The sequence below is a fragment of the Neopelma chrysocephalum genome, unplaced genomic scaffold (assembly GCF_003984885.1).
Source record: "Neopelma chrysocephalum unplaced genomic scaffold, ASM398488v2 Primary Assembly neopelma1_73, whole genome shotgun sequence".
In the NCBI taxonomy this organism is placed as follows: domain Eukaryota; kingdom Metazoa; phylum Chordata; class Aves; order Passeriformes; family Pipridae; genus Neopelma; species Neopelma chrysocephalum.
This window is the reverse complement of record NW_020897733.1, coordinates 1093372-1118592: the sequence shown is the minus strand read 5'-3', so window position 1 is coordinate 1118592 and position 25221 is coordinate 1093372. Positions and strand designations below refer to the sequence as shown.

The 25221-nt window shown below is 41.4% G+C and overlaps 1 protein-coding gene and 1 long non-coding RNA gene across 6 annotated transcripts in view; one reads left to right on the top strand and one right to left on the bottom strand.

The window, feature by feature from the left end:
* Positions 1–13271, bottom strand: part of ACSL4 (acyl-CoA synthetase long chain family member 4) — a 37401-nt gene extending 24130 nt beyond the window's left edge. For 2 of the 5 annotated variants that reach the window (XM_027687068.1, XM_027687069.1), the window contains exon 1: positions 3704–3828. The gene's annotated coding sequence lies outside the window, so the exon portion shown is untranslated. Of the gene's footprint in view, positions 1–3703; positions 3830–13143 lie in introns of those variants that run through there. The other 3 variants (XM_027687071.1, XM_027687070.1, XM_027687067.1) reach the window with 3 other exon arrangements.
* A 2-nt stretch (positions 13272–13273) lies between these two features.
* LOC113969409 lies at positions 13274–16683 on the top strand. Its single transcript, XR_003534849.1, has 2 exons — positions 13274–14508; positions 15091–16683. It is a non-coding gene; the product is annotated as an uncharacterized LOC113969409 (long non-coding RNA).
* Positions 16684–25221: the final 8538 nt, after the last annotated feature.

Here is a 25221-nt window from a genome sequence, read left to right as displayed (position 1 = left end):
CTACATAAGAGCAAAAGTTAGGAAAAATTAAACACCGAACCCTTCTTTTTTAAATAGGATTTAGGTAATAGATTTATCTGACCAAATCTTAGAAACACGAACACGACCGCCAGTCACCAAAAGCCACTTCCTCTCTTTATAAATTTCCTGAAGTCTAGCAGCATTGCTCTGTATTAACCTTTCTGTGAAAGGAGTAATTCAAACAGTCAAATGTTAAAGTGCATGAGCTCAAGTACAGTCTGGCAGGGAAGCAGGCAGTGTAATGACAGGGATCATCCTAATCCTCCACTGAGAGTCCTGAGCGTTAATCCGTGTTCTGCAGGCACAGAAAGAGCCACAGCAGCTTCTCCTTTCGCTGCAGTTCCCCTGGTTATGAACTTCTCTTTAAATGTGTTCTCAACAGTGGCTGTTGTGCAATGTAACAGGCTGAAGCTCTAAACAACATTCCATATTCCTTCAGAGAACCTGACTCGTTCCTCAGTTTTCAGCTTTTGACAAGAAATTCTGCCACCATTTTTACATTTACCTTTATTGCTTTTGAGAAACTCCATCATGTCTCATTCTTGGCATTAAGTCGCTTTGTTCTCAGACACGGGTCGTAATTTAGGTAGTGAAATTATTTACATACTTAAAAAGGGAAGGGGGAGAGTAAATGTTCCTCCTCATGTACTGCATTAGCAGACTTCTGCCTACTAAAAGTGTTTTGGGGGCTGGGAGAGATTTTTCTAAGGTTTTTATGAGCTTTTCAAAATTCTGTGGGGGCAGTCAACAAGAGGAACACCAGAGATGGGAAATACACTTTCTCTTTTCTCTTAGCAGCTCACACTCAAATGCAAATTCCCCCCCCCTTTTTTTTGTGACTAAGAAAAAAAAATAAATTAGAAAATTAGGCTCTCTTCTTTGCAATTTGCAGAAATTCTCTCCTTGCAGATGTTCTGATATACAGATGATCAGCTGTGCACTTCAAAAACACAAGTTTAAGAAAACTGTCCCCACCCATGGTCATTTGAGATGGTGGCCCCTGAAATTTCAAGCATTAGTCATCTCTATTTTTCATTTTCATTGGGCAATAAACATGCTCTGAGGGTCAATAAACATGAGGAGCATGGGGAGCAGGCAGAGTTTAATCCTTTGCACAATCACAGTATCTTCCAGTGAAAGAGTGATGATGTTTTTTGTATCTTACAGGAACTGAATTTTACTGTAGTCTTAACACAAAACTTTAGCACAGTCTATTGCTTGGTTCATGTTGAACCTACCCCATCACTTCTTAGCCAAACATACCTAGATTCATTTCTAGATATCTATCCTCTCTGGATCCACATGTGGAATTCCCCAGTAGTAACTTATCTAAGACAGGAATTTGTACTGCAACTTTTTGCTGACTTGCCTTTAAACTTTTTGTGAGCGAACTTGCTTTCTGACACTTTCATTTGCTTTAGGATAGTCTGAGATATCTTTAGGGTAAGTTACTTGGCATTTTCTATCAGAGAAGGCAATCTCACTATTTACTACATCATAACAGCTCTTTGATTTTATCTGCACTTCAAAGAAGTGAGGTGACCAAACAAATGTTACATTTTCTCCTATAAGGCAAAGTGCACATTTAAATTTTTAGATTTCACAGCTCTCAAAACTATTTTGTTCAAAAGTAGTCTGAACATAAACATTCATACTAAGCAGAGCAAGGCAGAAACTAGCACAGTTCTTCAAGAAGTTTTAAAAAAATGGAGAAAAAAAACTACCTCTGAGGCAGTTTTAACCAGCGAGGTTTTGAACTTTACCACCCCCCAATACCCAGGAAGGCACATTTACTGCACTTCTTATTTACAGACACAAAAGTGTTTTTTTTAAGGTGTACATTTTCAGGGACAGAACCATTTGATGTTCTCAGTCCAAAACAACCAAGTAGCTTTTGCAAAGCTGCAGAGGACAAACTTGTCCAGGATCAGGTGCTCCAAGCCTGAGCTGGAAGCTGGCTCTGGCCAAGGAGCTGCAGAGCCACATTATCATGATCATGCCTGTGTACATGTCCTACCCCTCAGCAAAACATCCTTCCTCAAGACAGCTGGGCACTAGCACAGCCACAGAGCTTCCTGAAAAGGATTTGTTCAAATCTCTATGGTCCAAAACATAAAAACTGAAGGGGCCCGATGGCATGACATATTTAGATAACTAAATCACTTTTAATATGAGTAAAGCAGGAGTCACAGTAGCAACGGTAGAAGAACGAACTGTTCCTGCAACACTAGACTAAACAGACAGTAAAGTGGTCTCAGCCCTAAATTTTGAAGGAAGCCTGAAGAGGAAGCTGACGCTGTTGACCATTCTTTCAACTTATTTTTAGGAACGTTTTGTTCTGAAAAAGGGGACAGAAAAATCTTTAGTATGACACTGTGTATCACAACAATTCATGGTTAGTAATAAAGAAAATAATAATTGAGTTTATTAATAAATGCAGTGATACTCAAAAAGCTAGTGTTGTCAAAAAATTTTTTAATTCAACTTAAAAATACACACTTCAAGTCTGTCAGTATTTGGACTGATCATTACAGTGACGGGAGGACAAAGTTCCTATTGCAAGGTTTGAGTAAGGGTTATTTAAGTGCCCACTCCCTAGTTATTGTCAATCTTACTGCTTGCTAGAACACAAACATGTCACTGTGCCTTGAACACAACTGCAATTCAAATGTTTCTAGGTAAGCAGGTCAGCAAACTCATGAAAAATCTAGAAAAGAAAAACATTAAATAGTGAAAACTCTACACACTCTTAAGTTACAAACATACCTAAACAGACCACTCAACCCAAACTTTCCCTGGCTTGGTAATAAGAGCTTTGTCACCTGTTGGTTGTTGGTGTCATTTGTATAAATGCAAAACACTACCTGCTCCTTGCAAACATGGAACAGGCTGTTCAGGTGCTCTACTTTAGGTCATGGGATACCACTAGAAACTCGTTACATTACCATTTTCAGTTTTCACCTAAACTCCATGTTCTGAGTGCCTTCAGGTGTTTGAATGATGTAACATGCTGCCAAACACTGTGCCTGACAAAAAGTTTTGAAGTGTACTCTAGGTTAAAGCTGCTTTAGAGCCTCAAGTTTAAAGCTTTTGCAACCCAGTATTCAAAGCTTAATGTTCTGAAAGATAAATCTACTTAATGCTATCCACATTACAAAAATATTTCTCATTTTCAGCTAAATAAGGAAAGTTATAAACTAAGAGGTAATATGTAACAACTTTATTAAACTGTTTGTTCTGTCTGAGGAACACCAATGAATTACCTTAGAGGAAACAGAAATCTTATCTACTATGACCTTTCAGGGAATAGAACATCCTCTCCTTTACCTTTGCCAGTGTTTGGGCACAGACCATGAATCACAAAGGTAGGGAAACAGCTGGTGTGGTAACGTGATCTGGACAGAGGCTTACACTTACTTCTGACCATTCTGTGTATGTGATTATCATTCATCAGACTGTCTTTGAGCATTCAAATAACCTGCACTCAGCTCAAGGACAGAACCAGTTTTTATCTTCAGTTTTGTCAGACAAACTCCCAGGCTGTTTATCACACACTCTCTTCCTCAGCCAAGTCCATGGAGCCATAATGGTCACTGCACAGGTGCTTAAAGACATGCAAGAACAACAGACCAGCCAGATGGAGAAGTGACAATGCCAGAATGGCAAAAAGTAGAACACTCACACAAACAGGATGCTCTCCAGAGTCTTCTAAGGCACAACCTTGCTCTGATCCCTGTTCCAGCTCCATGTTCTCAGCCTGCTTTTTATTTAAACACAGCAAGCTTAGTTTCACTTTCCAGTTGTTCCTCTTCCCTGTGGTGATACATTTCATAATGAAAGCACTTTTGACCAAGTTCAAACAGTGGAGCTCATAAAAATACAAAAGCATTTCCATGCTTATGAAATAAACAGATTATCCATTTTCATAATGAAAATTAAACACATCTAGCAAACAAAGGCACAAAAACAAGGCTATCAAGTTCAGTATTAAATTACCCAGTGCAAATACACGGTATGAATCAGAAGTACATACAGCTCTCTTCATGGAAAGTAATGTGCAAAATGACAAACTAATGGGCTACTACGGGCAGACAGAAACTATTCCATCCTTCCTACTTCTACATATGGTGCAAAAAGATAACACACCCCATAAACCAGGATCTCTTCTTTCTCTTTCATTTTTCCTTTCTATTGCTGTATCACTTTGCTGTTATTAGATATTACCACTACCTGCAGAATTACTGTCTCAACTCTTCTACATAACATTCAAAGCTATGGAAAATACTGTTATAAAACTACACTTTACCTATACAGTATTGCAATTCTTTAACTATATGGGGTTTTGTTGTGAAAGAAGACCAAAACGAAAACTACTGTACTAGGAACAGAAAAGAGGCTAGAGAGGTTAGTACTTGAAGCAAGTTTTAAGATACAACACAACTTTAGCAAATTACTTTGTTGAATTGACACAAACGTGACCTCAGCATAACAGACTCCAAAAGAGAAGTGAATACAGTGCAAGAAGCCTGCTGGTTCTCTGTCTGAGTCAAGTTTAGGTTCATGGAAGCTAACTCAGTCCAGATCTGGACTGTGGTGATCCCAGCTGGACTTTTGGAACTTTGGCTGTTCCTTTGGGCTGCAGATTTTGCAGGCACCCAGTTATACATAACCTTTGAGTTGCACGGGCTGTGTGACACAGCTCCACACAAGCAGCACTGTGAGAGTGGCAGCATCACCTTGGTTTAGTTTCGGTGACGCAGAATTATTTGCACCTTTACACTGTAGCTTTGTAAGAACTTTAAACAAGCCTTAAATTAGAGCTACACACAGAAAATGAGCTACTGGTGAACAAAGTAGCCTCCAGCGTTTTGTTGCTGCCCCAGCCTTTACAAGCTTAGTGTGTCCATGGAAGTGCATTAGGGAAAAAAGGCAACCAGAAGCTATAGCATGAAAACTCGCCCTTTTTATCTTTATTGAAAGAAAAAAACCAAAAAACTAAACACCAAAAAACACTCAAATAAAAACCCACCACCCACTCCTCCATTCCCAACCACTTATTAAAATTTTACTGCAGATTCATTTTATACATTCCAAAACACTTTAATAGGAATAATTTATTATTTGTGGGAGGTCAGGAATTAGTAATCTTCCTAATCCAAAGTGGCTCTACGGTACAGGAAACAGCAGCTGGCTGCCAAGTTGTCATCTTAAGCTATCAAACAAATGCCCTCATTCATAAATTTTTGGGGTTTTGCTGTGAGCCAACACTCAGCGTGTCACGATACGCAGCTTCCAGCTCCTCAAACTTAACCAGCATATTTGAAGTAGTGCCATTCCACGGGCTGCTCGACTCCTCTAGCTTCCAAGACAAAACATTTAATAAGAATGACTCACTGTGTATTCTACTTATCAAGTCCTTTAGGTAAACTGAACTTAATATAATCTCTTCAAAAACTATTGCGTGTGTGACTACTGGAGAGGAAACAGCAAAGCACCCCCTGGATTGCTTGGGCAAGGTGAAGTGTTCCAGTAAATCTGACCAGTTACATCAATTTGCTTTGATTTTTTTTTTCCACCAAGATACTTGCATCCTCTTACTGGGAAGGACAACACAAGCTCCATGTAGTCGTACCCAGCTCCCTTCAGCCCAACACACCCAACAGGACACTGATGTCAGCACTCATTTAAATATGCAAAGACTCATTCTGCCCTGTGTGCCACCTGCCCCAAACATGTGCAATAAAACAGTGAACTGCAACACTGAGGAGTCAGATCAAACACTCTGCAGTACCTGCCTAACGGGACAGTGAGTGTGCTTCGTATGTCACAGACACTACTCCTTATTTGCAGTCTAATGTTTCTCTAAACACATCTTGGTGTGCTTTTTGGTTTAAGTTGTACAGGTGGCTCCTAGAGCACAGAAACACACATAATAAGTAAGTTACTGTTTTGTAAATTTTGAAATCTTTAATCAGACTTGTAGCCACTACATGAAGCAAAAATTTATTTATTTTGAGAAAGTTCTTGTTTTAGCAAACACTGTGGTATCTGAAGCTTGCTATTGAGCTGAGTAAGCTGGATGTAGAATGAGCAACTTGGCCGCTCAGTCTCCAGAAACACAGCACAACTTCAGGTTTCTCTTAAAAGACCACTGAATTTCAGGTTCATCAGTACATCTTATCCTAAACCAAGAAGTATAGCTCTTATGTTACAGCAGAGCACCCAATATAAAAAATGCAAGGACAGAAATCAACAAGTGTGTCCATCCAGTGGATGCTGTGGAGAGCAGAGATGATGGAATGAAGAACATCAGGCTCTCTCCAATGCCTACAGCAGGCTTGTGGTGGGACCTGCCTGCACCAGGCACAGCGTCAGCCCCTTCAAACCTGGGGGCCTTTGGGTTCCACAGCAAGACGTGGCCATGCTGGAAAATATTCACAGGAAAACCTATCAGATATATCAGCATGGCAGTGTTTCTCTCTGTAAAAGCCTTTGTGCAACTGAGGGATAGTAAGAAAAATTCACTTGCACCGGCAGACAGATAAAGCAAACCTAACACAAGTGTTAAGGCTGTTCTTACTGTGCTACAGAAAGATCCTCTGGCAGCTGTGGAAGAGGTGCCTCAGGGCACACGTGTGCTCTGTAGAAATCATTTATTTGCTTTATATTTCTTTTCCAAGAAACTGAACTGGGAAATACAAAACAAATGTGCTTATAACTACCAACATGGTACAGAATTTTTCTTTGTGGTATCCCATACTTAACATTATAATTTATTCAGTTCCTCTCTATGCTAATATTTTTCTTGATCTGTGAGTGAGATTTGTGCAAACAAGGCCCTTAAAAGGGCCTAAGGGTCACTTACAGTTATACAGCTGTTTTATGGGCTACCCTCCATCCCTGACAGTGAGCAGTGTAGGTGATGTACAAGGGGTGCATCAGTTACAGCAATGCCAAAGGCCTGGTGGGCAGAGGCTGAAAATCCAACTGTTTGGGGATGGAAGGAAATACATCGTGAAACAAGCAGCAGCACGGGGATGCTTGACATTTGTTTTCAGTTGTGTCATTTAAAGGTCAAAATTTCATCAAGGAAATGAAGGTGTTTGAGCTCTCAGTCCCCAGTAACCCAACCCCTGTGATGTCAAACCCCACACGGCTGCATAGTGGGCACTACTGACACTGCCAGAGCCCAATTGCACCCATGGCACTCTCCTGAGGCCTGAATTTTCCATGGAAGAACAGCACTCAGTAGGAATCTCAGCTAGAGCCACTATTACTTCTCCAAAGTTACACAGCAAACACACAAACAAGCAGCATCATAAACCAGATACCAAACTGCTGACACGGAGTCAGCGCACGTACAGAGGAAAACCTCAGTGAAGGTGCAGGGCAGGATGCACATCTTGGGGCCTGCACTGTGCAGAACAGCGGCTCAGGAAACAAAACAACCATCCTTTCATGTCACTTCAATCTACTGCTGTGTCTCCTAGAATGTATTTAGTGTAATTTAAATTTAAAATGGTACACAGTTCAGTGAAGCACATTGCTAAGGGGAACAAGGATCAGAGCACACTGTACTAATACTACTTTAACTTTAAAATGGATTGAACTGTATTGTAAAATAGCTTAAAAAGAAACAAACAAAAACCAGGTCTGCTCTACAGACCTAACAAGTACTTTTGCAAAACATAACCATTAGCTAGATGTTAAGAAAACTTCAACATGTTGGCCATGCTTATACTACAGCAAAAGTACAACGGGTAGGCTAAATGTGTCATTAACAGATGACCTGAAAAATATTCACTTATAGTAAGTTTAAATAATTTTTTAAAAAGAAATTGTACACAAGCATTTCTGTAACTGTCTTGGTATTGCTCACTTACAATCTTATTTTCTCTAGTAAAGGAGAGTTCAAACAGAACACTACTTCAGTGTTATTCAAATGATAATTTAAACATCTCTTTAATTAGTATAAGCTGTGAGAGAACAAGTACTGGGATGTAATGTGCTATTTTAAGCCTGTCCTTGCCATGTCAACTTGTTTCTAATTTCACATGCTTTCAAGCATACCTAGTTTTTTTTTTTAAAAATCAATATATACATTATTATTCTAAGTGCCATTATACACCTATGCTACAGAACATTCCTGATTATCAGTGCTTGGAAATATGGGAATTAGAAGTGATCAGCAAAAATCAGGAGATGAGCTGCAGCATCATCACACAGTTTAAAGTAAAACAGATGTGCATACAGGTATTCTGCTCTGGGTTTTGACACTTAACAGTTGCCATTGCCAGACCAATGAATTTATAATAAGAACTTTAAAAGAAATATAAATCTACTGCCTAATAGGCAAGTAGCAAGGATGCTTTTAAAAAAAGATGCTCTACTGATGAAACAGTAACATACTCTAGGAAATCAACAGTCACAGCAATGTACATTGAAGGAAGTCCTAGTTCATTAGTTTTGTCCTCACTGAACAACAGTGGTATTCAAGTATAACAGATTTAAGAGTCTCGGACTTAAAGTGATAACTCAGGATCTACCTGGGATCACTTTAAATCCGAGACTCTTAAATCTGTGATAATTAGTGGATCACTTTATCTCTACCTTGGAGATAAAGATATTTCACCTTGAAGCCCAGCAAACTCCCAGATGTACAATATCCAGTGATTTGGTATTAACTGTACTATAAAACCCATGCAAAAATTTAAATAAATAAATAGATAAAATTCAATATCTAGGATTCCTTAAAACCACTTTACTGAGGTGAAAAGTACTCTTTGATTTCAGTGGCAAGTCCATGTGCTTAGTTCTATCTGAAGCAAAGAAAGAGGGAAATAATTCCTCACATCCTTCACATTACACAGCTGTTAATCCAAAAGCAAAGCAAATAAAATGCACACCAACTTTTTGAAGCGGCAGCTCCAACCTCACTTCCATTCTAAGCAACTCACATACACAAGCTTTAAAAATCATCCATTATACAAACTGACAATCTGGCAACATGTTGGCTGAAGGAAAACACTTCCCACCCCTCCCAGTCCAATGCCCACAATCACCTTTCCTTGCTTGTTCTTCCCCTCCACTTCCCCAGATTGCCTGTGCTATTTATTTCCTTACTGAAAAATGGCTCAACGTGCCTCTGAGTTTTCTGCTATATTTGGGATATAACTAACTGCTATATTTGGGAGACAAATAACTCTCCAGCCAATTTTACCAACGCGCCTCACACCCACACTGAACACACCTCATATCGAACCTCTGCAGAAACATAGAAACTGAAGGGGTTGGAACCGACCCCAAAGATTATCTCATCCCAACGCCCCTGCCATGGGCAGGGACACCTTCCACTAGACCAGGCTGGCTCAAGGCCTTATCCAACCTGGCTCTGAACTCTGCCAGGACGTGGGGCATCCACAACCTCCCTGGGCAACCTGTTCCCATGTCTCACCTCACTCACAGTAAGAAAGAAGATGAAGTTGAAGCCAGCCCCCAGTTCGGTCCTTACTCAGACGTTACTCTGGGCCGTGGCAGCACAGGTCAGCAGCAGCACAGTAACCCCAACAGCAGACAGGCTTCCTATCTAGGGCAACAACAACAGCACGAGAAATTTCCACCCCCACCATTCATTCCTAACCTCTGTATCACGCACTTGGTCAGGTAAATAGTGTTATGCACATCTGGCACATGACCAAAGCTGTATCTTGATTACGAGTGTACTTTACATGAAGTATCAGGTATTAGGAACTGATAGCCCTGAGAAGAAGCAGGGCAGGGAAAGCAGACCTGCTGTAGTTTAATTTCTGTCCAACTGTTTCTGTTGAGCTCAATGCAGGTCCCACTAGGTACCTTCTGCAGAGAAGGAAACTGAAGCCACAGCTCCCAGACAATTCTGGCCACTGGCCAAGCCTTTTTCCATACAGCGTCTTTTAGTTTGCGTCCATATAAAACAAGCGAAAACAACTCACAGCTCCAGCATATCCAGGATTAAGGCAAGGTCCTCCCATCCACCACTCAGACCACAAAGAGCAGTCTAAGAAAGGGCCCTGGTGCTGTCAGGCTCCATGGCCACCACAGACCATGACAGAAACCTGCCACACCAGTCCCAGCATGTGTTTTACTTTCAGCGTAGAATAAGTTACTCTGAGCGAGTGTCCGCAGAAGGAATCACCAGTGCTGTGTTCAGCTTTCCTTCGTATGTGCCTGTCTGCAGAGTTCAACATTTTGAGGAAACACGCAGTTTCTAGGACTGTCAGCAGATTACGGGCACTCCTAATTTCCCTCCCCACCCCCAACCAAAAAACCAAGGAAACAAAAGCAAAGTACTAATAATTCCTATCCACTGTAAAGCATAGCTCTACCAGCAGAGGAGAAATACTCTCTTAAGCTTTCCCTTCCATACAGCTACTCTATTCCAAATGGAAACGTGAAGGAGAGCAACCCCAGTCACAGGGAGGACAAGAGGCAACTTAGGAACAAAGATGAACCAAAGCAGTCACTTTGCAGCTGCTCTATAACGCAGGAAAATCAAAGTGTGGTCAGCTTTTGAGATATGCCTTCCACAAAAAAGGTGGAAGACATTGCACCATCTAAATAGCATTCCAAACTATGAACAGACAGAACAAAACTGTAAATTTTGTTTCTCAGGAAATTGCTTTCCTCCTTCCATGCAACTTCCTTCTCTCCTGAGAAAACAAATGTCCTGCAACACAGTGACCACATGCTTAGTGGAGTACACAATGAAGATTTCCCTTAATGATTAACTCCAAATGTTTTTTAGCTTAAGCAATGCCTTATTCAGAAGAGCTTTCTTATAAACAAGCCCTCATTCATTTGTCAAGTTAACTACCTAACTCTATTTATCATTAACTTCAATAGATTTTGCATGTTTACTTGGCTCAGGCTACTGTTTGGTATTTAATTTTAATATTAACTTCATTTACAAGAGGCTGTATCTATTTTACTAGATATATATCTTCACAGATATCTTGGCATATATCTGTATGCAGTGCCTTGCTTTAGTGATTGGCTCCAGAGTGTTTTCTCTAGTGTTATAAAAGGGCTGAAGTATAACCCTTACTATAGGAAAAGGTGTCATCTGTTGAACTCTAATTATGCTGCAAATTTACAGCTGCTGCTGTTGGATTATTCAATCAGCAGACTTGCAGTGTATGTTCCAGAGAGCGTTAAAGGTCATACATGAGTAAAGTTGGCATGAGACGCAAACACCCAAATAGTGAAGACCTCATGAAAACCCCACCACAGGAGGGTTCCTGGGGGCACATTGTCTGTTTTAAGTTCATACAGTTCTGTAGTTTAAGACAACAACGAAGGGGAACTGATAAATACAAAGAAATGAAAGCTATGTTAGAAATGCATTAAATATTTTCCAAAATAACTTTTATGTGGAAATATTTAAGGCTTCTGTAGAACTGTGTTGAAATACAGATTTTTGTATGCATGCACAAAAAGCAGAAGAAAAAAGTAGCATGAAACCAAACTTTGCTAACTGTCTCTTATTTGGGAGAAAAAAATTGTTTTGGAGATTTATTTGTTTAAAACTTAAGATTTTCACATCTTCAGGAAAAAAAAAAGATGGCTTTAATTGTTGCAGTTAGTCTGAGATGCCAAATCATAAAGAATCAAACAGTAGAATCTAAAGGGAAAAAAAAATCATATGTTTCTATGGCCCGTCTGTAGCTTTATTTGCTAATTTTTGCCCTTGAAATTGGCAAGACCACAATTGCAAGTTTGTCTACAACAGTAAATGACAAAGCATGTCATATTCTTATTTTTATGCTGCAACAGTCCAAGATGAAAAGAGCAAACAAGTAAGGATAGACATTACCCTTACCCTGACAATCCTTTTACCACCCTCAGGGACTACAGCTCTCCATTTACTTTATATAAAGCAATCCTTAACTGACACCAAATTTCTCTGTAACCTCCATCTATATTTACTGAGCATCCTCACTGAACTATTTTTTCCTAACATAACTTAATTTTTCATATTTAGTTTTTGTTTTCCCAAAAGTTATAAGCTATATGCTATGCTATATGCTAAAATTATTACTGGGCAAACAGCATCACTGGATCAGCAGAGGTCTGTGCAGCCGAGGCAGGAGTGTTGGGCAGTGCACATGCACTCGTTTCCCAAATAATCTTCAAAAATGCACAGAGTGGATGCTGTAGAACACCAAAAAGCAAAATTTATCACAGAGGAACAGGACGGTAGAAATATTCATCCCGTTTCTTGCTCTCCTTTAACAGGTGCTCCCGTGACGTGGCCCAGAGAAGCATGCGCTGAGCGGTGCAATCACCTCTCCTGATCAGCATCAGCCCATCTCCCGAGCCCAGCTCCTCCTCTGCATCCCGGCGGGGGCGGGGGGCTCGGGGGGGGCGAGAGCCCCGCCGGGGCACCGGGCAGGGCCCCGGGAAGGCCTCGGCAGCGGCCAGGGATGCGGCTCCCGCCCGGCGCCGAGGGACGGAGGGACGGGAGCGGCGGCAGCGGGTCCGGCCGACGGCGGGAGCGACCGCGCTCGGCCCCTGAGGAGGGGATGGAGAACCGCGGGAGGCGCCGGAGCTGCGGGGGAGCCCCGAGCGGAGCCCCGGCCCGAGGCTGCGCTGGCGCGGGCAGCGGCGCTCCCGCCCGGGTTCAGCCGGGGCCGCCGGCCCGACCCCCGCTCGGCACCTCCAGGCGGCCTTTTGGGGCCAGCACCTGCTCCGAGCAGCGGCCGGGGCCGCTCCTGCCCGCCCGGACCGGGGCGCCGAGCCCCGGCACATCCTCCCGGCCCGGCCCCCGGGAGCCGCGGCCGCAGGGAGGGACCTGACCCCGGGTAACCTCCGCTCCCTCCCGGCTGACCCGGCCGCCTCCGCCCCGCCGGGAGCCCCCGTGGGCCCACCCGGCCCGGGGGCAGCGCCAGCCCCGCATCCCCTTCCCCGTGCTCGGGGAGACCCTCCCGCCCCTCGCCCGTCCTCATGCGCGAGGCGACCCTCCCGCCCCTCGCCGCGCCCAGATGCTGCCGAGGGGCAGAGCGAGGGGACCGCACCGGAGCTGCTCTGCCCCGGCCCGGTCCGTCCCGTCCCTCCCCCGGCCGTCCCACACTCACCGCGCCCGGCGCTGCCGGCGGAGATCGCGGCGGTACCGGCGGCGGTACCGGCTGCTAAAATGGCTGAGGGCGCGGGGGAGGAGCGAGCCCCGCTCGCCGCCGCCAGTGCCGCCCAATCCACCCGCCGCCGCCGTGACGCGCGGGGAAGGGGCGGGGGCGGCCGGGCTGGGCCTCGCCGGGCGGGGGTCGCGGGGCCCCGGCCCTGGTCGGCGCTCCGGAGATGTCCCGGGGCGTCCCCGGTTCGCAGGCGGGTGGAGGGGGTGTCACGGACACCAGGCCGCGGGCACAGCCCGGTGGCCCTGAGCCGCTGCGGGGCCTGTTGGTGCGGTGTAAAGCTCCCAGAGCCGAGGGGCACTCGGGCCTACGGGCACGTGGCAGAACCAACCCCCGCCCTCACCCAGAGCCCCGGGCACAGCCCCTGCGCTCCCGAGCGGGATCCAGCCTGGAGCAGCAAGGCCGCCGGTCCGGATCGTTCAGGCTGGAACAAACAGCTCAGAGGTTTGTATCCCAGTTTTGTCTCCTGACAAACTGGAGACCACCAAAGCCGAGGCAGAGGCCCCCTTGGTCTTTGTTCAGAACACAAGAAATGGGTTTAAGTGGCAGCGCTGACGAGAGCAACTGGGATTACTCACAGTGCGGTTCAAAAAGCCAGAGGCTACAAATATCCCCATGATTCATGCAAGAGTTTGCCAGATGGCTTTTCATGTTTTGGAGTCTGAGGCTTCTTCAGAAGAGAACTGGCACAAAATAACTTGCTTTTGACAATACCACTTCTTAATAACATGTAAAGGAAGAGGAAACATTCCATGCTCCATCTATGCCAAGCAGAAGTCCAGCACTATCCTCCCCCGCCCCATATGGACTGGGACAAAGTGTGAAAAAGCAAAATTAGCAAACAAGCCATTGCTATAATTGGTAACAGGAGTTTGCTCCCATAAAAGACAACACCTTGTAGGATGCTAAAATGTTCTGGCAACAACTGCACATGCAATGTCGATGTTGTATTTAATAATTCTCATTCTTGGAGAAGCCAAAAGCACATCACTTCCTCGGACGGAGGCTGAGCTGAATCACTGTGTGGGTTTTGCTCTGCTTGGACTATATGACACTTGGGGCAGTGTTATACTCTCACTTTGTTCTAATTTGTTTCAAACCTCATTGCTTTGCTTAATGTCGAATCATCACTAATGAGAGGACCTGGATTGCACAAGATGCCCAAAGGCATATCTATTTCATGCAGACTAAATACTTTTTTGATCTAAACTTCCAAAATACTTTGGAAAGGTTGGGAAACCAACTTGCCACAATTTTTTTTTCAACTAAAACACTGACACATGAGCCTATTTTCTAAATCTTTCTCTTAAACAGTAAATGGGTAAGAAAAACTATTTGTAATTTGTTCCAACTATTTTGTACTTCCTATAGTCTTAAGTTTTGAATTAATTGAGCTCAGATTTACCATGATGCATCTGGCTAGTGTGTGAGGAAGCATGTCTTGTGCCTAAGCCAGCTGGAGCACTGGAGAGGCCACAATGGGTCAGATCAATGCCTGAGTTAGAACACGATGCTGTTTCTGATGGTGTCTGGCCAACCCCTGGGAGATAAGGGCTGCTGCAGCTCAGAGACCTTGAGCTGGATGTAGCCTATTTCTGCTCTTGATAGACAATGGAAGAAAAATACAATTGCTTTCTTAATCCATATAAGCTTCCAGCATCTATGGCTTGATGTAGTTCCACAGGAACTTCATGCTGGCTGGAAATCACTTCTGTATGTTCTGTGCTTTCTGTCTGGTATTTCCATATGATGTCCCTTGACTTTTGCATTCATTAACCATGAATTATTATTCTCTCTGAGCTGTCTCCATGCCACTCCTCGTTTTACAGATTTGTAACACACATTCTTTGCACTACTACCTCATTTATCTCTCTTCTAGGCTGACATATCTCATGTTTTCCAGGTGCAGTTTCACAGTGCCTCCAATAGATTTAAGTTGGAGCTTCCATCTCTTTACCGCAGACTGTGTGTCCTTGCTCCCACATGGATTTCAAGTGCTCCAGGTTGTGCACTTCTGCTGAGTAGAACTCTCCCCTCACCTCTCCCTTTATGCCCTCCTTATTGGAGACCTCACCAAGCCATAGGACCTCCTCATCAATCTCTTCTTGGCCCTGAACAAGCTGTGCCATAGCAAGAAGCTCAGTGGGGAACACCGATGCCTGCAGGGTTTGTCCATCATGTCCCCAGGCCAGGCACCACTGACTGACATCCAGGTTCAGTGGTGCTGTCAGGGATGCTCAAAAAAATGCTTTGTCTGTTTCAGAAGGATGAACATCCAGGTCAAACTAATAATCTCAGCAAAGTTGTAAACAAATTTTGGTTAATTACAATCTGAGGTGAAAGTATAACTTGTCACATTATCATTAGAATAATGAGTCCTAAAATTAAACTTACTACAGACAGGGTGTCCAGGTGAAGAGTCAAATATACCTTGTTCTGTGGAGGCTTTAGAAACATCACCATGGGAAACCTTTTCTGCAACTACAGGTATGCAAATGCCCACTTGAATTACATAGGATTTACTGATGTAGAAGTTGCTCTTTTGTTTGTCATAAGAAATATTTACATTTAAACCAGTTCTTTGAAAGCCTCCAAACATTCTCTTTTGAAAGCAAAGCAGAAACATTTGCTCTTTTTAAAAATAAATCTATGGTCAATTAATAACACTTTGAGGATAAGTGTGATACTTCCAAAGGCTTCAAAACAGCAAGCTAAGATAAGCCTATGGTCAGGAAGCTGACATTCACTATAAGACATATGAAATGTCTTTGCAAACATTTTGGAGGAGTCTTCAAACAAAAATTAAAACAGCCTTTATATAACAATAAATCATGGTATCTTTAAAACCAAATCTGACTGAAAGGATTCTCATTTTCTCCCGTGTTGCAACTGCTTTGTATTTTTCCAGTAAGAAACATTCAGCAATGACCTCTGTGGGATGTGATGAGTACAACAGCACTTCCCAGACAGTGAAATCATTCTGTACTGATGCTAATTGCCATCCTTATCACAGAAGTCAAAAAGAAGAGAAAGGTATGTTGAGGAGAGACCGAAGCCAAGGTCTAGAAAGTCTCTGGTTTTCACCCACGATTCAGCACAAGGTTAGAGAGAGTCAACAGCTTCTCACCTCATTCCCGATATCAGCAAAGGGATTGCATAATGTTAGCACTTCTAATCTAAGTAGTAAATCAATATATGGAACCTTGTGAATTGTTTATTTATATTAGGAGCAGTGGCTGGTGAAATCAGCTGTTTCTTAAATACAACCCTGTTTCTTCACAGAGTGTACAGCTAGAATCAAAACAACAGAAAACAAACTTTGTACACAAACTTGGTCATTTTGGAGCAAGGACTCCCCCAGAAAAGTTGCCTGAGTTTTGTCTCAGGCTGGTAAAATTTTAATGTGTTCCTTTTTCCTTTGTTTTGTTTTCAGTTGTATTTCTGCTATTTCTCAATAAACTTAGAGCACATCATTAAAAAGAAAGCAAAAGCTGAAGCACTTTGAACCTACACTTCAACTCTGCAATTGGGACTAACGCACTTCTTTCCACTCCACATCTTTTTAAACTGACTCTCTGGTTTTAAAAGAAAACACAACAAAACCAACGTAGCGGTCAGTCAAAAACATTTGGTGTCACAAAGGATTACTCATCTCTCCAAAGAAGTGCATTCCAAGGAGGAATTTCAAGCAGGGGGAACTGAAGGATGGCTGTGAATAAAGGGTGGCATTTTAAGAGAAGGGGCTGCTTCCAAATGTATGATTTGTTTTGTTCTTTGATGGTTTTTGTTCAGCTAGTTCCACTCCCCCTTTAGACTTATACATGAAACCAGATTCAAATATTATCTGCAAATCTGCTTATAACAAATGTCAAAGAATAACAAATTTCTATATTTTTACATAAAGAATAAAAAACTCTTATTGCATCTCCAGCCAAAATACTGGGCCCTTGGGGGAGGGAGCAGAGGGGAAGTAGAGACAAAGTCTAATAGGTGTTCTGAACTGAAATCCTCTAATCAGTTTTGTTCCCCTGATGTACACAAATAAGACTTCTCACTATGAGTCACTATGTAGAAAAATGAACAGCAGCTTGCAAGCACTGAACATATACTCGCATTATGTAATTACATAATTGGTTTAAGCCATATTCCATGCATGAAGCAGCAACATGTACCTGCTTGCACATAACATCTGTATTTTGCAAAAACATCACCTTCATTACCTGCTCAGATGTGTGCCAAGTTTAGAGATACTTTCTTTTCTAGAGGTAATGCCTGACAGTAACATTCTGCCTGCTTAGGCTTCAAGACACCCGAGCAATGAGAGCACACGAATTCTGGTTTCCTTTTTTCCCCCATAATTCTTTTCTCCAAGCGGTTATCTACTGATCTTGGGTCAAACCAGCACTCACAGGCAGTAGCACTGAGAGTGGCACAAAGCCAAAGGGGAATGCACCTGCAGTGTTCTCTTATTCTACCATTTATGACAAAACTGAAATGCCCCATCCGGAGCAGAGCCTTGGAGTATTAGATCCCAAACAGGATGCAGTAGGAACCAGGAATGCCTGACTGAAGAATATACATTTTAAGAAGGGAAAGCAGTATTGACAGAGATATTTTTGATCTATATCACAAGAAATCTAAGGAAAGATGTGGCACTCTGAATTTAATTTTGTTGGTGCAAACAGTTACATGTCTAATTAGTAAAACAATAATTAGATTTAAAATGGATTTTAGAGGGAACTTTGAACAAAGAAGACTTTGAGTAGTTATCACATAATGAAATATGTTCTAGTGCTGCCTAGAGACATTCAAAAGAAATAAAATGAAATGGTATAAAAAATGAAATGTTTTATTTAAGTTTTCACAAGATCCAGTCTAAAATGTACAACCACAATTAACAGCCACAACAAGGCAGACTTACTACAAAGAGCCCATTAGATTAGGATAGATTAGGGCTAAAAAATTGTCTTCTTCCAGTCTGTTCCATACTTTCATCATCAATATCTCTTGGGTATTACAGTTTCCTTTAAAGGAATCATAGCATTTTAAATACGATGCCCTAATTTAGTATGAAACCATTTGGGGAATTCATTAGAGCAAAGACTAAAATTCAGTGAGGACCTTGACCTCAATAGTTTTTCTATTTACATATGTGATGGCAGAAGATTGTCTTGACAGAAACAGCAAGGACAGCTCTTAATCGATACTTTTTTCCACAATAATTTTTTTAAATTTAGATAGTAAAAAAAAAATAAAAATTTTTTTCATGTTAACTCTGTTCCAATTTTTCATCTGAGCTCAATTTTTATAAAAATACAATATTTCAAAAAATAACACGAGTCCTAAGCATGTGTGTCTGTGGGCTGGCTGCCACTTCCTCTGCATTTCCAAGGTACGTGAAACAGGGAAGTACAAGCAATATTCTCTGTGATGTTCCCATGCATATAATTCTCACAGGGAGCAGTTGCACGTGCACATAATTCTCCAAATTTGTATTGTGAGAAGCACTGTTGCTAAGGTTAGAATGACTCAACTTATTGCTTATCTGTTTGTAATCATTCCTGTAAGTCTCAGGGGCAAATATGCATCAGTAGATTGCATGAAGGACAGACCTAATCTCATGCCCAAACCACAGTTTGGTGCAGAAAGGAATACTTACTCATTTTACAGTAACTGGCTTCCTATGTAACAATTCACCTATTACACAAAGATTAAATGGTGTGTTTCTGTTGGTTTTTGCTATTTCATTTCTTAAAACGAAAAATAAAACAAATAGTCCTTAACACTGACGAACTGTGAGCTCTTTTCTATACTCGTTCACTTAAAATTACATCTAAGAGAAATTTCTGAAAATTATTTGGTAATAGATTGGCAATCTACATATACAAGTCTTATGAAGTCATCTTGTTATTATGAACAGCCTTGTGTGATTTTTTTTAAACAATCTGTAAATGACTCTTGGAACATCTGTTTCCATGGTTGTAAATCCCTATAAGAATCAGTACAAACTAATCCTGCTTTCATCAGATATACTCTCTTTTTGTTTCAGAGATTGCTGTGCCCAGAGGGTAAAATGATGGAGTCTCAACACAAAACTCTAGCCCAAGGACAGAAGTATTGTATATGCTTTAAAGCAAGTAGGTATCCTTCCCGTACTAAAATACTCTGCACATCCTGTCTCAATTACAGCAAGCTGCCAATCTGCCCTGACATGCTCCAGCAGTTCTGCCTCAGCCTGTTCCTGAACTTACAAGGGAGTCCTTACAAGACAGTCTTGCAGCTTTCTGTCATGATTTACTAGACAGTGTACCTATAAGAAGCTCATTTACCCAGCTTGTCAAAAATGTCAGGATTTTGACAGAATTCAAATTACATTCTTTTAATTCTGCCTTTGCAGCAAAGCTTTCAGTTGTATCTTGTTTTTTCTAGCACAACCTCTTTCTTCAGAGGCTGGTTGATCACTGCACTGTTTGCCATCAGCCCAGCACAGTTACCTCAATAGCACTGTGGACCATTAAAAAAGGAACACAAATTCCAGGCAAGAAGTGTTATTTATGCACAGTTTGCAGTAGTGGTACAGAGCCCTTCAGCAATTTTGCATGTTACACTGAACAGTGTAAGAAAAATATGATTCTTTTTTCTTGGTCACCTTTTTCAGATTGTTTAGAAGTCACCCACAAAACATTCCCCACATACACTTTTACCTCTCCTGTCCACTTAGGTCTATAAAAGCTCTTGCTTACATGGACAAAGATGCCAGAGTAACAAGTTCCTACATTCTTAATAGCATTTTCCAGTCAACAAGTCAACATTTCCTTTGCATAGTAACTTCATTGTCAAAATCTTTGCATCTAAATTGATCTGTTTCCATTCATAACATTTGTGGTACACAGAACGTCTGCCCATGAAAAGAAACAGAAATGCCAGACAAAGATGGGAAGTGCTGCTTAACACCGTGTCTTTCAAAAAGATATTTGAAATTCTTAGTTTAAAAAGCTGCTTGTGAGATCAAGGATTTGACTCAGCATTCAGATCTGTAAAGTAAAAGCACTTTTAATGGAGAGTCCAGGTGAAAATCAGTCTGTTACACTGTGGTAAAGGTAACAAAACTGTGACTCTTTTAAATGCTCACACTTGTGACATGGACTTCCCTTTTGCCATGAAAACAGAAGAGAATTCTACTTACACAATCAGTTTTTCTTATCAGTGGCTGCTACCTACGGGTACATGTTGTTCCTCAGGTTTACAATTAACGTCATACAGGCAAGAAATATTAATAGAATATGCTTCATTTACACAATACTTCTAAGGACTATGCTTTTGTTTCTGTTGGTTCTATTAGAAGTTGATTCTTGGAGTCAGTTATTTAATTTATTCACATGACACTATATATGCAAATTGTTTGCAAAAATAGTTGTTGTAGTAGTTGTAGAAGAAGTAAATGCGTGTGAAGCCGAGTTCTGAAAGTGAGTTCACAGGCACTGGGTTGGGAAGGGGAACTACTGGATTCTGAGGTGTTCTCTGCCTCTGCTGCTCTTGTATTCAGACCCCAAAACTGCCCGAAAGCAGACACCCCCCATATCTGCCATGGGATCTGGCTCCACAGGCCTGCCCAGGTATCAGTGTTACACACAGCTGACAAATACCCTGATAACAGTTTCTTCTTGTCCAGATGAATAGTATCCCTTACCTGCCTATTTTCTTACCAGACAATGATAGTTAAGAAAGATGATGCTGGGGAGTTTCAGCTTTAGCCTATGTTACCTAGATAATTTAACTCCTGCATTATTACACAATAGAAGCATCCTCACATAAAAGACTTGTAGCAGCTTGAGAAAATGAGAAGGCAGTGCAGAAATAGGCAGGGTAACAAAAGGTACATTATACCCACTGAACAAACAGCCTGAGCAATTCCATGTCTTACCAAGTTTTAGAATATTATTTTCATTACTTCATCCAACCATATTACTGGGCCTGATGAGATGCCTCACTTACCTCCTCATTATCAAGGCTACAAACAGCAGAATGGCTATTTTTCCTTCAGGCATTATTGATCAGCCTTGACAGTAACACCCTGCAGGAGAAAGGTTGGGAGTAGCCCAAGTGTCAGTCCAGGACACTGGAGTGCAGCAGCAGCACCTTTCCTCTCCTCCCAGCCCAAGTGTGGGTCAGTCCTGCCTGCAGAGGTTGCTCAGTGAACTGAACAACCCAAGAGCAGAGCATGCAATGGAGGAGCAGTGCTAGTTCTCAGAATTTAAGGGGTTGCTTAAAACAAAGCAGATATATTTCTGAGACATGCTTTCACACTGGATTAATGTACTCTATGGTAAGATCTGAACTCCCCAAAGACCAGCTACATCTGTCTTGGGCTGGTATAGTAAGTTTATTCCTTCTTAGGAGTAAATTTCTCATATTAAAAAGTAAATTCTGTAACATGGAAACTTGCAAAGCACAGAATAGAACACAGTTTCACTCTTTCCCCTCTTTATCTCTGCTGTCTATCAAAGTGTGTTTTATACTGAGCATTTGACACAACACTGCAGTGACTAGAGAATTAAAAGCTATGTCCTTATTCAGTGTTATTCAATCTTCCAGAAATGGCTGACCACAGGAGACGAGGCCTTTAGGCTGAAATATTGCTGTGTAGAGTAAACAAATACTCCTCTGAACAGCACATCTGGTGAAGCTTTCCATTTTTTTTAATAGATTTGAATCCCTAGTTCTTTTTCTTCGCTGGATTCCCTGTTTAATAGGAATGACCTCTCATTGCACAACTGGTGCTGTTAATAGAAAAGATCATTCAACATCATTCACCATTTCCATGCTAAACCATGTTGCCAAGTGACCCTGCACATGCAAATCCTGTGTATCTGCAATTTTGATCCAATATCAAATTCTTATCAAAAAAGCAAATTTATAAGGTGAAACACCCTTTCCTCATAGAGTTTTTATAGTTCAGTCTTGGGTCTGTTCTAATTATTCTGTGAAAGCAGCTTTGTCCAATGTCTCAGGTGGGAATTTCAGATGATAAAACACTAAAACACCAACTTCTTGTTCAAGTTTACTCACAAAATTAGATTTATAATCAATACTACTGTTTCATCCTTTTCCCCATATTAATAATTTCAAACATTAAATACTTTTATACTCCTCTACAAAGTGCTACAGCAGCACTTGAAGCATGTAGAGTACTTGCAGTGCAGGGGAAGCACTACAGACAAAAATTACTAATTTCCAAGCACCTCCTTTTACTTCTGCTATTCATATAATGCTAAACCTATCCATTAATTTCTGAGGCTTGTTTCCAATTTTCACTTTTTTTTTTACATAGTAAAGCCAGCAAATGCTACCTCGATGCAATTCCTATGACTTTACACCCCATGCACAAAATTTCAAAATTTGTCTTGTAAATAGACATAATTAAACCTGGGAAGTTATCACACAAAGCAAAGGAACAAGAACAGACATTCCCACAAAAAACAGACTCCATGAGAACTGGATCAGGCATTTAATGAACTTCCACTGACTTCAGCAGCACAGGCTCTGTGCTTACTAAGAGGGAAGTGACTTAGATGACTGAAATATTATCAAATATTGTGAAATTAATCTCCAGTACGAACCCACTGACTTTTCTGGTGCTACACTGGGCACAAGGCTGGCTCATGTGCTATAGAAAGTTTTGGCACAAACATAATGGAGTTCAGGAAAAGTGTTGGAGGATTTGTGATGAACAGGAGGCTTAAACAGTTTTGAACCAACCACACAAGATTTAACTTTAGACTTATTATTTTTCTATGGTGTAACTTAATGGCAATTCCTCTTAATACTGGATTAAAAAGTTTAAAATAAGCAAGCCATATTCAATACCTCAGGAGGTCTACAGTAATAATACCAACTAAGCCTAATAACCTCCTAAGTCTGTGGGTCTAAGACTTTCCCCTGGGTGTTAGGTGATACCTCAGCCAAATGGGAAAAGTCACATTCAGGCAAATAAACAAATAGTTTTAGCAAATCAAGTTTTAAATGCCTGCCATTAACCCAAAGTAATGATAAATAAATGCTGTCAAGTTTTTATCTAATGATCAATATATTCCCAGAAGGATTCCTGCTTTTTCCCCCATAGGCCAGGTGAGGAAATTGGACAAGGATGTGAACAAGGATGTGTAATACTCAATAATAATGTCATGGTTTTTACACCTGTCTGGAGACAGAAAGGGTGCAAATACTGCAGCTGATGAGAGGAATTGCTGAGAATTATCATTCATGACATTTCAAAGCAAACTACCCCATTTACAAAGAAGATATGAATCTCTCCCCTCCCTTTTCCTAACACATTCCCCTTTTAAGGTTCAAGGAGGGAAGAATTAAGAGGAGAATGAAGAGGAGAGGGAAGAATTACATTTCAGGAATTAAATTTCAGGATCTGTTAGAGAATTTTACATCCTCAGTTTTTCAAGCTTTACACTACTGTGCTCTACTCCTTGCAGTTTAGCCAAAGTATTTCAGATTATTCAGGCCATTCAACATCCAAAAATATACTGTGGGATGCTCTTGCTTCTGCTAACAGGCAGATGTATCAGGGTGGCTGTGGAGCAGTGCTCAAGCAGGATTACCAAGAATTTGATTTACCATTTATTTTGACATTCTATTGACACAGCTTACATCTACACCACGGGTTCTATCCCAAATTGCCAGTGAGTTGTGCTGCTCTCATACTTTACTGATTTTATTTTCAAGTGATCTCCCTCCAAACCACTCTGCCTTTGTAGTATGGCAGCGACCAGTGGCCCAGGTAATTTCCATTTCTTTGCTAAAAATCAGCTGTTTCCAAGAAAGGAAAGGACAACTGTTTAATAGTGGTACCTACTAGAGTTCCAGAAGGCTGACTTTTCCTCCCAGGTACAAACCAGGCTAAAAGCAAGCAGGACCGGGACTGCCACCTGCTGTGCAATTTTAATTCTTGTTCTCCATTACAAAAGCAAGTGATTTTGTGATGAAAGGTTACCTGCAGAATGCAGAAGTCTAGCCTAATTTCCCTCTTAAAAAATCCTCTAGAGAAGAGGAGTTTGACACATATGGCAATGGAGAAAATCCTGTCTTGAAGCAGAGGTCTGTTCACTGGTGCACACTCAGTGTCTCCGTGTGATATCAAAGGGTAGGTGCCCCACCTGAGAAGGTCACACACATCTGCTCTGTGACATTAGTTCATGGGTGTACTGCCTACATGTCTACAACCCAATATACTTCAATCTCTATAAAAGAAATAGTCTCAAAATACCAACTACTGGTGACATTTTAACTGTTTCACATAGTGAATGTGTAAGAACTGTGTGTCACCCTACAGATAACACAAACTTTGGCTAAGTGTTCACTATACTAAATTGCACTCATCTGCTTGACTTAAGGTTTCATTCCTGTTGGTTTGGATTTGGGGTTTTTTTGTTTTGTTTTTTCAAAGAAAAGAAGATTTTATATAGATACTAAGTATATTTTAAGTATCCTAGATTCCTTTACGTAATTTACAGATCACAGAATTTCACAGCATTACAGAAATAGGGTTATTGTGAACATTTTAAAGAATCTTTTAATGAGAAAACTGTACCTTATTCTGCTTGTGTGGCTGAACCTCTAGAGTTTTCTTTGCTTATCTAGTGGGCATTTGTGCTCTTTGGACTTTATAAACAGCAGCAAATGGATCTGAAAAACAGGAATAACCTGAAATGTTTCAAGCTGGAATATAAGTATTTTTGTTATTTCTTTCCCCTTTTATTGGATAATTTTTTCATTGACATGCTCCTGAGCTATGTGCCCACACTACAGTTTCTGCTTATCCCTCTCTGTTTCTAGTGAAGAAGGCTTTAAGGAAAAAAATTTAACTGCCTTTTTTCACAGTTAGTCAGAATTTCTTAACAAAAAAATCTGTTACTGTGACCATATGATCTGCTGGGTGACACACCTGCACTGAGTTCCATAGCCCTGACCCCCCATCCGGGCAAGAAAAGATTGTGTCAGGGTTGGGATTGTGGAAGAAACC